This window comes from Cuculus canorus, chromosome 5, assembly GCF_017976375.1.
Source record: "Cuculus canorus isolate bCucCan1 chromosome 5, bCucCan1.pri, whole genome shotgun sequence".
NCBI classification, from domain to species: domain Eukaryota; kingdom Metazoa; phylum Chordata; class Aves; order Cuculiformes; family Cuculidae; genus Cuculus; species Cuculus canorus.
Window position 1 is genome coordinate 6,083,202 of NC_071405.1, and position 14,693 is coordinate 6,097,894.

At 45.8% G+C, this 14,693-nt stretch overlaps 1 protein-coding gene and 1 long non-coding RNA gene across 2 annotated transcripts in view; one reads left to right on the forward strand and one right to left on the reverse strand.

The window, feature by feature from the left end:
- CEP170B (centrosomal protein 170B) overlaps window positions 1-14,693 on the forward strand; it is a 258,688-nt gene that overhangs the window by 148,475 nt on the left and 95,520 nt on the right. The window lies entirely within an intron of this gene.
- On the reverse strand, window positions 6,780-13,884 carry LOC128852223 (uncharacterized). The gene is made up of 3 exons (XR_008449934.1): window positions 13,455-13,884; window positions 10,425-10,526; window positions 6,780-10,139 (listed from the first exon to the last, which is right to left on the reverse strand). It is a non-coding gene; the product is annotated as an uncharacterized LOC128852223 (long non-coding RNA).

Consider the following 14,693-nt stretch of genomic DNA (forward strand, 5'->3'; position numbering starts at 1 on the left):
CCTCTCATCCCATCCTCACAGAGGGGATGCTCCATCCTTCAGAGCGTCTTTGTGGCCTCCTCTGGACATGATCCAAGGTCCATGTCCCTCCTGTGCTGAGGGATCCAGAGCTGGATGCAGTATTCCAGCTGTGGTCTCACCGCAGCAGAGCAGAGAGGCAGAATCACTTCCCTCGACCTGCTGGCAATGCTTCTCGTGCTCAGACATCTCCCTTTGCTGCCTCCCCTGTCCCCCCTTTGCCTCCCAGGCAATGCCCACATTCGTGTTTGTGCTTTGTTTTGTTTGATCTGATTGGCAGAGGCGCTGCCCACGAGGACGCTGCCAGCAGGGTTTGGGTGACGCTCTTGGAGGTCAGAGAAGAGTGTGGGAGTTGTTGCTCTTCCTTGCCGGGACAGCGGTGTGAGGGACATCATTCCTCATCTGGATAGGCCTTGGACGGCATTGTGCAACTGGTAAGGGTGGAAACTCAGCAAAGCAGAAGCAGTCTCAAGTGATCCGGTTTCCTCACTGCTGTTCCACACTAAATAATCCTTATTTTAAGAACACACTACTACATCCCTCAGCAACAGCAACAAGGCCTTTAGATGTGAGGGTTCTGCTAAAGCACATATATAGCCCCTCAAATTGGAGAGAAATAGGTAGATGGAAAATAGGGGATGGCAGGAAGATGTACCATGGTAGGTTTTGATTGGACATTAGGAAAAGGTTCTTCACCCGGAGGATGGTGGAGCACTGGAACAGCTGCCCAGGGAAGCAGTCACAGCCCCAAGGCTGACAATATTCATGAAGCATTTGGACAATGCCCTCAGACACACGGTGTGAATGTTGGGGTTGTCTCATGCAGGACAGGAGTTGGACTCAATGATCCTTGTGGGTCCCTTCCAACTCAGGACATTCTACGATTCTCACGTGACAGCTTTGCAGGGCTGTTGTAAGACTTGCTCCTTTCATTTGCTGCAGCTCTTTTTCAAGGAGGTGACAGGTCTGGACTTCAAAGGAAAATCCAGCAACTTCTCTACAAGTCTTAACAGGGTTCTTTAGTTAGGAAGAAAATAGACTGGGGGGGTTACAGGCTTCTGGTGATGAATTGCCGAGTTCTGAGGTAAAGTAGGAAAAGAGTCAAATACCTATTTCAAAGTGAGTGAATTATAAGGCTTTTATTCAAATTAATGAATGATGAAAATACCTAAATTTTGAGAATGAGGATTTATTTCTTTTCCGAGACTCCTTTCAGAAAGATTAATGCATGTTGTTGCTATTCCTCTTGGCTTGCTTTGTCGTGCAGTTGCTTTGCAGATAAGTTTTCAGCCACTTCTATCAGCTCTACAAAGGTTTTCACACACAGAATTCTGTTCAAGGTTTTGAATTTGTGTGTGTTTTCAGGCACTGAAATGACTTTTCAGGCCTGAGCTGGAGCCAAACTGCTCTGGCACACCAGCAGTGCCATTACACTCGCCATCCTCAAGTCCTTTAAACAGAAAGAGCAAACAAGCAGGTTGCCCAGGGAAGTTGTGGATGGCCCTTCCCTGGAAGTGTTCAAGGACAGGACGGATGAGGCCTTGAGCAGCCTGGTCAAGTTGGAGGTGTCCCTGCCCATGGGATGATCTTTAAGGTCCCTTCCAAGCCAAACCAGTCTATGATTCTATGAAAGAAAGTTTTTGTCAGTGTAGGCACTGACACACAGTGTAGGCTGTGATTGTGAGTGTCTGAGCCACACGTTAGGGTGATATCCGTCGAGAAGATGGTCCAGCACCAGCAAGTGGTGGTGAAGAAGGTGAAGATATCTAACTCACCATGGAAACCCTGTGTTACAGATAGCGTGGAAAAAAAACTCTTGTGTGCTTGTAGATTTCTCAAGCAGCTCAGATGAATTGTGCTTTGAGGTGCCAAAATCCCATTCAGTAAAAGGAACCTGTTATCTCGGAGGGATACCCCAGTGTCACTCTCTGAGGTGCGGAAGATGTCCCATGGCCACCACTGAGATGTTCTCAGTCTGAGTGCACACCATGCCTCTTTGCTGCCTTATTTCTTCTCTTTATTATGACCACAGCTGCTTTTTAAATAATCTGAGCCTGAAGTAGTGCATTTTTTAAAAGGCTTTAAGTCCATTTTACTCACTGTTTTCTGAACCTCCAGCAGCCCCGAGCACCCTTGTGCTGTTGCAAACCACACCGCCTGAAGTAGGGCTGGAGCTTGAATGCAAGCCTTAGTGCTTCTAGTTGTTTATTCAGTAACTCTGTGACCTTGGGTGTATCTGTCACTAATTTATTTGCTAAGAAAACAGCACATACTTAGGAAACTCTTCCTGTACAGTTCTGTATTATATGAAAAGAAGGGGAGCCGTTGATGGCTTTCCTCTTTTTCTCCTGAGCATTCAATGCTTCCACAGTTGCTCTGCATCAGTTCAGAGCTCAGGGAAACCTTGGTGGGAAGTGGACATCTATATGTGCTGTGTTCCTGTCATAATAAAGGTGACATCGCAGCTGCACCAGAAAGGAGGATGTTGGAGGCAGTATTACTGAGGTGTATTTAATCTGGGCAACAGGAGGAGCAGGCCAATGCTTAGCAAAGAAGCATTCTTTTCTTTCTTTTTTCTCAGAGAAGGGGAAGTAGTTTGACACGAGTGTTTGACACGGGAGTAAAATTCGTTCCGACTAAAATGTTCTCCATTGTTCTTCACTTATCAACAATGATTCTTTTAAAAAGTTACCTAGCGTGTAACAGTGCCCACATTACTCAAACTCTAGACTTCAGCAGCAAAGCAATAATAAAAGTAAGTTTCTGTTTCCTTTCCACTTGTCCAAATCAAAAATAAACACAACATTTTGGAATCCAATTTTTCAGGCAGGCATGCAGAAGTTTTTCATTTGTCTTGTCACTGTTATCTTAGAATCATAGAATCATAGAATCATAGAGTGGTTTGGGTTGGAAGGGATCCTAAAGATCATCCAGTTCCAACCCCATGTGCCATGGTCAGGGACAATTCCCACTGGATCAGGCTGCTCAAAGACCCGTCCAATCTACCCTTGAACACCTCCAGGAATGTGGCTGCCACAACCGCTGATGGAACTTGTGCCAGTGCCTCACTGGCCTCAGAGTAAGAAATTTCTTCCTAAGATCTAGTCTAAATCTTCTCTCTTTCAGCTTAAAACCATCCCCCCTTGTGCTATCTCTGTTCTCCCTGATAAAGAGACTCTCACGAGCTTTCCTTTAAGCCTCCTTTAAGTGTTGGAAGGTCTCCTCAGAGTTATTTCTTCTCTGGTCAAGTCCAACTTTCTCAGCCTGTCCTCATATGGGAGGTACTCCAGCCCCTTGATCATCTTCGTAGCCTCCTTTGGCCTCGCTCCAACAGATCCATGTCCTTCCTGTGCTGAGGACTCCAGAACTGAACAGAGGACTCCAGGTGAGGTCTCATGAGGGCAGAGTAGTGGGACAGAAAACCCTCCCTTGACCTGCTGCTCACATTTCTTTTGACGCAGCCCAAGGGCATTGCCCATTTGGAGTCAGGGAGCAGAGATAATGCAGTTGGGGCTGACGAGCATAAATATGCCTGTTTCACCTAGCACTTGTCCCATCACCATGGACCTGTCTGGCGACCTGGAGTCTCGACTGAACCTGGTTGCTGTTACCAAAGTGTCTCTGCTTGCTTCGCTCTGGCACTCTTGGGCTGTGCCTTTGGCAGACAGGCTGCCCTTGCTGTCGTGCTTGGTCCCTGGCTCTCCTTCCCATCTGGACCAGCATCCCACTAGGCTGTTTCTTGACCGCTGGATGTTAGAGCACATCGGCACCCCACGATGGAGAGCAGGGATCCCTGTGCTGATTTCCTTGTCTTCTTTGTGATGCTTTCAGGATAAAGAGAAGGTATGAACAGTTGGCAGGCAGTTCAGATTCATGAAGCCAGCTGGAGTGGAGATACTGCTAAATAGCATCAGCTTTAGTACTTTGGGTGCTGCATTCATATGTCTGTACTGGAGTGGGAGCTGAACTGGCATCTCCCCAGCACTGCACTGACTGCTCTAGCTGAGCTGTGGTCTCTTCAGAGCCCAGCCACGATCTCTGTGGGCAAAGATGCCATCATTTGACTAAAGCAGCTTGGCTTTGGTCCTCGGCAGCTCAAACAAATATAAGATGAGAGCAAAGTTGTATATGCAAGTTTGAAATTTCTACACTGAACTCTGCGTTCAGAGAGGAAATGCAGCCTGAGCTGGGAGTGGTGGAAATACCAGGTCTGTCCCAGTTCCCAAAGCATTAAATATAGAATCATATGAAAATTATATAAGGTTGTAGGTACGAAAAGAGGAATTCAGTAAAACAAAGTGTATCTGTATGTATCAAATAGTGTTGTCCAGTTCCTACTGAGGAAACTGGCTGCTTACTGGTAGGATTCATGCTCAGAGAGGGGATCTTCCATGTAAAATGGTCAGCCTGGGAAAAGAGCAGCTTCGGAAATGCTGTAACAAGAGAAATCACAAGAGGGTAGTGTTGTACAGCACTTCAGCCTCTGCGATTCCCACATCGGTCACCCTGTTCCACAAAACCAAGTTTATTTCACCAGAGGAAGGTACAAAAGTCACTGTTTGCATCTCCTCTGACAGCAGTCGCCAGGAGAATGACATTTTTCTCCATGTGAGACAAAGACTTGTAGTGTCAGAATCAAGACAGCAGCAGAATTGTAATCTACCTTTGTAGCTTTGTTGAAACCAAGTGTGAAATGAAGACAAGAAAGGTTTGGCAGGTTAAAAAAGAAGCAGAGATCTGAGAATCATGACAATATTTATTCCGTTTCTTGGTCTTACCCTTTTTTCCCCCCCCGCTATAGGTGAAATCATTTGGCAGGAAGAAATCATGGAGAAGTAAAAGACGTCATTAAACTCTTTCAAGAATACTCCTCCTAATAAGGAGCTCCTGAGCTTTTCAGGAAGAGTTTCTTTCCAGCTTTGCTATCTTACCAAGCCTCTTCTCATTTCTCCCAGTCTCATTTCTTCTCTCTTTGGTACTGGAAGAAACAACAGAAAGAGCAGAATGAAATCTCCATGCTTTTCTATTGCAATGGGCTTGATGTGCTTAGAAACCTGATGAAAATGTATTTAGGAACAGAGATGCTTATTTAGAGATAATTTCATAGAAAAGGACTGATTCCACTGTGCATAGCACCTGGCCTGTGATGGGGAATGATTAATTTAAAATGATGTGCTGCACTGTGAACAGCCAGAGCCAGCTCTTCTCTTCCCAACCATTTATCAAATGGGGGCAGAGAATGACGGGTTTGGGAGAAGCTGTAGATGTGATGTACAGGAAGTCTTAATGTATGGCTGCAAAGCTAAACTCAGCAGCTAAGACCTCAGCTGGTGTGTATAGACTCAGCTCCACTGAAAACAGTCCCTGGCACAGAAGGGAAAGTGCTGGGACAACTATGCATGTTAGATTTTCTCATCCAGCTGATTGCTCATCCCATCATTGTTTGGTGCTCTCAATATTGCACAAGGATATAATTTCACCTGAGCAAGTCAATGTGCTGTTCTCCTTGCACGAACCGCTCAACAACGTGCTCTGACCCATCCTGCTTTATTGTGTGAAAGGAGCACAGTGGCAGGAAATTCAGGCATACTTTCTTGCAATAACACCCATCAACAACTTCAGGCTCAGTTTGGCCACTTCATAGAATCACAGAATCATAGAATCATAAAATCATAGAATAGCTTGGGTTAGAAGCGACCTTAAAGATCATCCAGTTCCAACCCCCCTGCCATGGGCAAGGACATCCCACTAGCGCAGGCTGCCCAGGGCCCCACCCAACCTGGTCTTGAACACCTCTAGGGATGGGGCAGCCACCACTTCCCTAGGCAACTTGGGCCAGTGTCTCACCACTCTCATGGTGAACAAATTCTTCCTTAGGTCCAGCCTAAATCTGCCCCTCTCCAGTTTATATCTGCTCCCTCTTGTCCTATCATCACAAGCCTTTGTGAACAGTCCCTCCTCAGCTTTCTTGTAGCCCCTTCAGGTACTGGAAGGTCACTATAAGATCGCCTTGGAGCCTTCTCTTCTCCAGGCAGAACCAGCTCAACTTCAATTTGGTTCATTTTACAGCTGTCAAGGAAAAGGAGAATGTAGTTACAGCATATTTAAAAAATGATGTGACTATCCTTTCATATGAGGTTGCTGAAAGCCATACCATAGGCACCATATTCACCAGGTGCCATATCAATAAATATCAAACATCTCTGGGCTTAGGGAAATAAACTTTCAAAGTCTGTGAGCTTCCATTGGTGCCAAGGAGAAATCTCTTCTTTACATCAGCAGGAATAGAGAAAACCAACACTATAGTCTTTTGAAAAAATCTACCTCAACCTGTTGAAAATATGATTTAGCAGGTGATCATTAAAGTATGATAATTCTTTTTAGAAGGTCCTCTGCCAGGTGCTCTTTTTCTTTTGCTGATAGACTCTCTGTGGTATGAAATATTTGGTGGGGTAAGCATCCTTAAAAACTGTAGAGGATGAAGAAGATAGGAGTGGAAACTTACTGAAAAAGGGAGCGGTTGGAAGGAGGATCTAAGGAATTGTGGATACATTAGCTCGTCTTCAGTTTTCTGAAAAATCCTGGACAAATAATCAAACAATTTGTGAGCATTTAAGAGAAAACAATGAGATTAGTGCCAGTCGACATGGGTCTGTCAAGAACAAACCGTGTCAAACCAATTTCTTTTCCTTACAAAGCCAGGGTAACAGGCTTTGAGACAGAGGAGAAAGAGAGACAGAGTTGTAGACATCAGGTAGACTTTTGATGAGCCATTTTCATAACCCAGGAAACATGGTAGATATGATGCTGTAAAGGTCTGAGTGTAGAATGTTTCAGAGAATAATTCTCAGTGGTTCAGCTGTAAGGTGTAAGAGGCATTGTGTGAGAGCTGGCATGTTATTCAGCATTTTCAATGGACTATAAAGGATGTTGTTTATATTTGGAGGCAAAGCCAGGCAAGGATGCATGATGAAGACAGGGCCAGAGTTGCTAAGGATCTTGAGAAATCAGAAATGCAGTCTGAAAAAGGGAGGACACTTTGATGAGGATGCGCACAAGATGCTCAGTTTAGGAAGGAACAAATGGCTACACAGGTACAGTCTGGCGAAGAGCTGGAGAAGAGCTCAAGTTCTTTGGAAGAGAACATGAAGAGGAGCTCTTTCTCACCCTTTAGGCACAGGAAGCACCAGCTGGAGCCCAGCTTTGGACTGTGCTCTGCAGGAACCACGGGGGCTAATTAAGGAGCATGGAGAGTAGTGAACAGCAATGATCAGAGGGCTCAAAAACAGGATTTGTGATGGAAAAGTGAGCACGCGCGGGTTCTGCACCTTATGAAAGACTTGACTAACACAGGACACTGCAATCATCATGGACACAGTGGACAGGACAAGAAATACTGTCCGAGAGAATTTTGAAAAATGTGTTAACTATGTGGACTGGGAAGTGTTGCAATAAGCTGCTGGAAAAAAGTTGTCCTGGAAGGCTTTTGAGAACAAAAAAACATAGGGCTGATCCTTTCTCATTACACAGGGATAGATTTGAGAAGGTTCTTGAGGTCTTTTCATAGTCTGCTTTTATTAAAATTCCAGCAATACAATAATCTTTTATTGTCAAAAGTGGACTTTACGTCACAGGCACATGTGTCAAACAGGGAGCTAATGTCATGTTGCTCATTCTCACCTGGAGCACTATGTCCAGTTCTGGAGTCCTCAGCACAGGAAGGACATGTATCTGTTGGAGTGAGTCCAAAGGAGAGCAAGGAAGATGATCAGAGAGCTGGAGCACCTCCCATATGAGGAAAGGCTGAGAAAGTTGGGCTTGTTCAGCCTCGAGAAGAGAAGGCTCTGCGGAGATCTTACAGCAACCTTCCAGTACTGAAAGGGGGCTACAGGAAATCTGGAGAGGGGATCTGTATCAGAGAGTGCAGGGATAGGAAAATGTGGAATGTTTTTAAGCTGAAAGAGGGGAGATTATGAATAGATCTTAGGAAGAAATGTTTTCCTGTGAGGGTGGTGAGGCACTGGCCCAGGTTGCCCAGGGAAGTGGTGGCTGCCCCATCCCTGGAAGTGTTCAAGGCCAGGTTGGATGGGGCTTGGAGCAACCTGATCCACTGGGAGATGTCCCTGACCATGGCAGGGGCGTTGGACTGATGGCCTGTAAAGGTCCCTTCCAACCCAAACCATTCTGTGATTCTATGCTTCTATGAATCACTGGCAGGGCACCAAGGCAGAACTAGGGAAGTGTTTTGGACTGTTAATTAATTATATTACAGACTACATTACACCAACTATCAAACAAATGTTTCAGTGTAAAACAGCATTTGAAACTGTTGCTCACTTCACTCTTCTGACACTACAGGGGCAGATTTCCCCCTCAACGGGACTCTCTCAGGGAGCAGAGAGGGAGAAGAGCTGGCCTGGGAAGTGAAGTTCTCACTCGCTCCACACCACACCGCTGCAATTAAGGTAACTGGAAACAGAAATTGCAAAATGCTGCAAGGAACTAGGCAACTTAAAACATCATCATTCTTAAAATGTATTGCTGTGCATAAATAAACCCATTTTTTATTCACTGAAGACCAGTATATCCAGTACTTTGATTTGAGGCTATTCATGACCTTAAGCTGAGATGTGGATTTCAGTGTATTGCTGGATGGGATCTCATAGTTTTGCCTTGATTTTTTTCCCCATTCACACTGAATTAAATCATGATGCCACTGAACAATAGCTCAGCTCTGATTTCCCCAGGGCTAGAATTCAACTCATACTGCCTATTCTACAGTGAGGCTTAGTTGGCTCATGCAGGACCAGAGACAGGCAGTGGCAATTTCCTTTTAGGGAGGAAATACAAGTTTTCACATTCCTTTCTTAGGCGGGAAAGTGTTGCCTGCAGTGCTCAGAACAGTTCATGGGAATTTTTTTAAGGCTTTCAAAAATATCCTTCAAGTGAGCCTTGACAATATCTCCCGCACCACTTAAAATCATAGAATCGTATTGGTTGGAAAAGAACTTTGAGATCATCAAGTCCAACCATACCTGTCCACTACTAAACCATATCCCTGAGCATCTCATCCACCCGTCTTCTAAATCCCTTCAGGGATCGTGACTCAACCACTTCCCTGGGCAGCCGTTCTGGTGCTTGAGAACCCTTTAGGTGAAGAAATTTTTCCTGATATCTGATCTGAACCTCCCCTGGCAAAATTTGAGGCCATTCCCTCTCACCCTATCACTTGTTATTTGGGAGATCAACCCTCACCTTGCTACAACCTCCTTTCAGGTAGTTGTAGGAAGTGATAAGGTCTCCCCTCAATCCATCTTCTCTCTAGGCTAAACAACCCCAGTTCCCTCAGCCATCTCTCGTAAGACTGGTTGTCCAGCCCCTTCACCAGCTTTGTTGCCCTCCTCTGGATGCACCACAAGCCTCAGATACGACACCAGCTAAGTTTTGTGCCTATGCGATAACCCTGCTCACTACGAGAGTGCAGTTGGTCTGTTTTAGGCCATGTATTATTTGGCACAGAGACACTTGAGAGTACTTTGAAGTAAGATCACCAATTGCAATTTCCTGCTGCATGTGGGTGTCCGAGAGTCTGTGCCAGAACTGGTTGTGCGCTTTGGTGCTCTGAAGAAGTGTTGGATGCTGAGAGCACTGGCCCCAGCTAAGCAGAAGCTCTCAAATCCTGTGTCTGCAGGCTCACAGCCCATCCGACGTTGCTCCAGCTGTGGTGTGGAAGGATCCTTGATTATTGCCTAATTTGAGCCTAGGGAATCAGCCATAAAGAGTAGGTGATTGGATAAATCATACCTTGCTTTCTCTTCAGCAGTTCAGTCACATTTGTTCATTACACAGAGCTATTTGCTGAATACTTTATGCACATAATTTCAGCTCGGAAATTCATTCATATGCAGCCTGGGTGAGCATTTAGCAATTGAAATGAGAAATTCAAGATGTTTTGTTTGGGCTCACAAGTTTTTGTTTCTCAATTGAACTCTCAAAATTGTGTTGTAGGGGTGACTGCTCTCCTGTCAGAGAATTCAAAATGTAATTTCTGCATTTAACCGCTAATATGTACAAATATTCGTGATGTCTTCACTTGCCAGTAAGCATATTGATTGCAAAGTCTGTGAAAAGAGAACACAAAGGGAGCCTAAATTAAACAGTTTAAAACAATAAATCATATGAAAACCTAACCTGTTGTATGTTCTTTTAATTAATGAAAGAAAAAAAGATTATGCTGAAATCTGGCCAAAAAGTAAAGTGATATAATGAGTACTGGATATTTTCCAGCATCCTCTGAAACATTCTGGGTAGAAAATGTCAAAATCCCTGAATATGAATATTATAAAGAGGAAAAAATAAGCATCAGAAATGTAACAAAAAAATCTTGTGAACACAGTGATGCTTACCAGAGGAATGGAAAGTTGTCAATGGGACACCAGATTTCAATATTGTTATGTCATGATGTAAATCTATAACTTGCTCCATCTTCAGTACTTCAGTTCTTGTTCCTTCATGGATATGGAGGGGATATATACATAGAAATTTATATATGTATAAGGTGAATGCAGAAGACTATAGATAAAGTGGAATTATGAATGACAACAATTTATGTGGGTTTAAAAAGCCTGAGAAAAGCATTGGCTGATGGCTTCTAACCGTCTGCAAACATTGCCCACAGGAAAGCTGGGGAGGAGCTCTTCGTCAGGGATTGCAGGAATAGGATGAGGGGGGATGGTTTTAAACTGAAAGGGGAGAAATTTAGATTAGATCTTAGGAACAATTTTTTTCCTGTGAGGGTGGTGAGGCACTGGCCCAGGTTGCCCAGAGAAGTCCTGGCTGCCGCATTCCTGGAGGTGTTTAAGGCCAGGTTGGATGGGGCCTTGGGCAGCCTGATCCAGTGGGAATTGTCCCTGACCATGGCACATGGGGTAGGAACTGGATGATCTTTAGGATCCCTTCCAACCCAAACCACTCTATGATTCTATGATTCTATGATTCTAAGATAACAGTAACAAGGCAAATGAAAAACTTCTGCATGCCTGCCTGAAAAATTGGATTCCAAAATGTTTTGTTTATTTTTGACTTGGACAAGTGGAGAGGAAACAGAAACTTACTTTTATTATTGCCTTGCTGCTGAAGTCTAGAGTTTGAGTAATGTGGGCACTGTTACACGCTAGGTAACTTTTTAAAAGAATCATTGTTGATAAGTGAAGAACAATGGAGAACATTTTAGTCGGAACGAATTTTACGCCCGTGTCAAACACTCGTGTCAAACGACTTCCCCTTCTCTGAGAAAAAAGAAAGAAAAGAATGCTTCTTTGCTAAGCATTGACCTGCTCCTCCTGTTGCTCAGATTAAATACACCTCAGTAATTCTGCCTCCAACATCCTCCTTTCTGGTGCAGCTGCGATGTCACCTTTATTATGACAGGAACACAGCACATATAGATGTCCACTTCCCACCAAGGTTTCCCTGAGCTCTGATCTGATGCAGAGCAACTGTGGAAGCATTGAACGCTCAGGAGAAAAAGAGGAAGGCCATCAACGGCTCCCTTTCTTTTCATATATAACAGAACTGTACAGGAAGAGTTTCCTAAGTATGTGCTGTTTTCTTAGCAAATAAATTAGTGACAGATACACCCAAGGTCACAGAGTTACTGAACAAACAACTAGAAGCACTAAGGCTTGCATTCAAGCTCCAGCCCTACTTCAGGCGGTGTGGTTTGCAACAGCACAAGGGTGCTCGGGGCTGGTGGAGGTTCAGAAAACAGTGAGTAAAATGGACTTAAAGCTTTTTAAAAAATGCACTACTTCAGGCTCAGAACATTTAAAAAGCAGCTGTGGTCATAATAAAGAGAAGAAATAAGGCAGCAAAGAGGCATGGTGTGCACTCAGACTGAGAACATCTCAGTGGTGGCCATGGGACATCTTCTGCACCTCAGAGAGTGACACTGGGGTATCCCTCCGAGATAACAGGTTCCTTTTACTAAACGGGATGTTGGCACCTCAAAGCACAATTCATCTGAGCCGCTTGAGAAATCTACAAGCACACAAGAGTTTTTTTTTCCACGCTATCTGTAACACAAGGTTTCCATGGTGAGTTAGATATCTTCACCTTCTTCAACACCACTTGCTGGTGCTGGACCATCTTCTCACCGGATATCACCCTAACGTGTGGCTCAGACGCTCACAATCACAGCCTACACTGTGTGTCAGTGCCTACACTGACAAAAACTTTCTTTCAGAGAATCATAGACTGGTTTGGCTTGGAAGGGACCTTAAAGATCATCCCATGGGCAGGGACACCTCCAACTAGACCAGACTGCTCAAGGCCTCATCCGTCCTGTCCTTGAACACTTCCAGGGAAGGGCCATCCACAACTTCCCTGGGCAACCTGCTTGTTTGCTCTTTCTGTTTAAAGGACTTGAGGATGGCGAGTGTAATGGCACTGCTGGTGTGCCAGAGCAGTTTGGCTCCAGCTCAGGCTTGAAAAGTCATTTCAGTGCCTGAAAATACACACAAATTCAAAACCTTGAACAGAATTGTGTGTGTGAAAACCTTTGTAGAGCAGATAGAAGTGGCTGAAAACTTATCTGCAAAGCAACTGCAGGACAAAGCAAGCCAAGAGGAATAGCAACAACATGCATTAATCTTTCTGAAAGGAGTCTCGGAAAAGAAATAAATCCTCATTCTCAAAATTTAGGTATTTTCATCATTCATTACTTTGAATAAAAGCCTTATAATTCACTCACTTTGAAATAGGTATTTGACTCTTTTCCTACTTTACTTCAGAACTCGGCAATTCATCACCAGAAGCCTGTAACCCCCCCAGTCTATTTTCCTCCTAATTAAAGAACCCTGTTAAGACTTGTAGAGAAGCTGCTGGATTTTCCTTTGAAGTCCAGACCTGTCACCTCCTTGAAAAAGAGCTGCAGCAAATGAAAGGAGCAAGTCTTACAAGAGCCCTGCAAAGCTGTCACGTGAGAATCGTAGAATGTCCTGAGTTGGAAGGGACCCACAAGGATCATCGAGTCCAACTCCTGTCCTGCATGAGACAACCCCAACATTCACACCGTGTGTCTGAGGGCATTGTCCAAATGCTTCATGAATATTGTCAGCCTTGGGGCTGTGACTGCTTCCCTGGGCAGCTGTTCCAGTGCTCCACCATCCTCTGGGTGAAGAACCTTTTCCTAATGTCCAATCAAAACCTACCATGGTACATCTTTCTGCCATTCCCTATTTTCCATCTACCTATTTCTCTCCAATTTGAGGGGCTATATATGTGCTTTAGCAGAACCCTCACATCTAAAGGCCTTGTTGCTGTTGCTGTGGGATGTAGTAGTGTGTTCTTAAAACAAGGATTATTTAGTGTGGAACAGCAGCGAGGAAACCGGATCACTTGAGACTGCTTCTCCTGTGCTGAGTTTCCACCCTTACCAGTTGCACAATGCCGTCCAAGGCCTATCCAGATGAGGAACGATGTCCCTCACACCGCTCTCCTGGGAAAGAAGAGCAACAACTCCCACACCCTTCTCTGACCTCCAAGAGCGTCACCCAAACCCTGCTGGCAGCGTCCTCGTGGGCAGCGCCTCTGCCAATCAGATCAAACAAAACAAAGCACAAACACGAATGTGGGCATTGCCTGGGAGGCAAAGGGGGGACAGGGGAGGCAGCAAAGGGAGATGTCTGAGCATGAGAAGCATTGCCAGCAGGTCGAGGGAAGTGATTCTGCCTCTCTGCTCTGCTGCGGTGAGACCACAGCTGGAATACTGCATCCAGCTCTGGATCCCTCAGCACAGGAGGGACATGGACCTTGGATCATGTCCAGAGGAGGCCACAAAGACGCTCTGAAGGATGGAGCATCCCCTCTGTGAGGATGGGATGAGAGGGTTGTGGTTATTGAGCCTGGAGAAAAGAAGGCTCTGTGGATACCTAATAGCAGCCTTCTAGTAGTTAAAAGGGATACAGGAAATACGGGGGAAACCTTATTGGAGCCTGTAGCAATAGGACAAGAGGCGATGGTTTTAAACTAAGAGAAAAGGGTTATTCTTGAGAGCACGAGGAATTTTTTTTGGACTGCAGGCGGTGAGGCCCTGGCCCAGGCTGCCCTGAGCAGCTGTGGGCGCCCCACCCCTGGAGGGGTTCAGGGCCAGGTGGGACGGGGCCTTGAGCAACGTGATCCAGCGGGAGGTGCCCCTGCCCATGGCACGGGGTGGGACTGGATGGGCTCTAAGGTCCCTTCCGACCCAAACCGTTCCATGATTCTCTGCCTCTAGGATTCTACGATTGCCAGAATAGCAGGTTGGAAGGGAGCTCAGAGACCATCTGGTGCAAGCTTTTGTGCGATCCAGAGTTTAACTGAGCCCGGTGGGGCTGCAGCGGCCACTGGAGAAAGGCAGTGGAGGGCGGCGATCCCGCCCGGCAGGAGCTGGCAGGCAGCCTGGCCCCGCCCCCTCTCGGTATGGCCCCGCCCCCTCTCCGCCTGGCCCCGCCCCCGCCCCGCCTGGCCCCCGTCTGACCGAGCGTCCTTCAGTTTGGCCACGCCCCTTCGGCAGCGTGGACCCGCCCGTTTCTTGCATGGCCACGCCCAGCCACCACCCCGCTCACAGCTTGACCACCTCCGCCTACCCCCGGTTGCCGTCTGGCGTCGCCCCCATCTCTTCTGCCCCCGCCCAC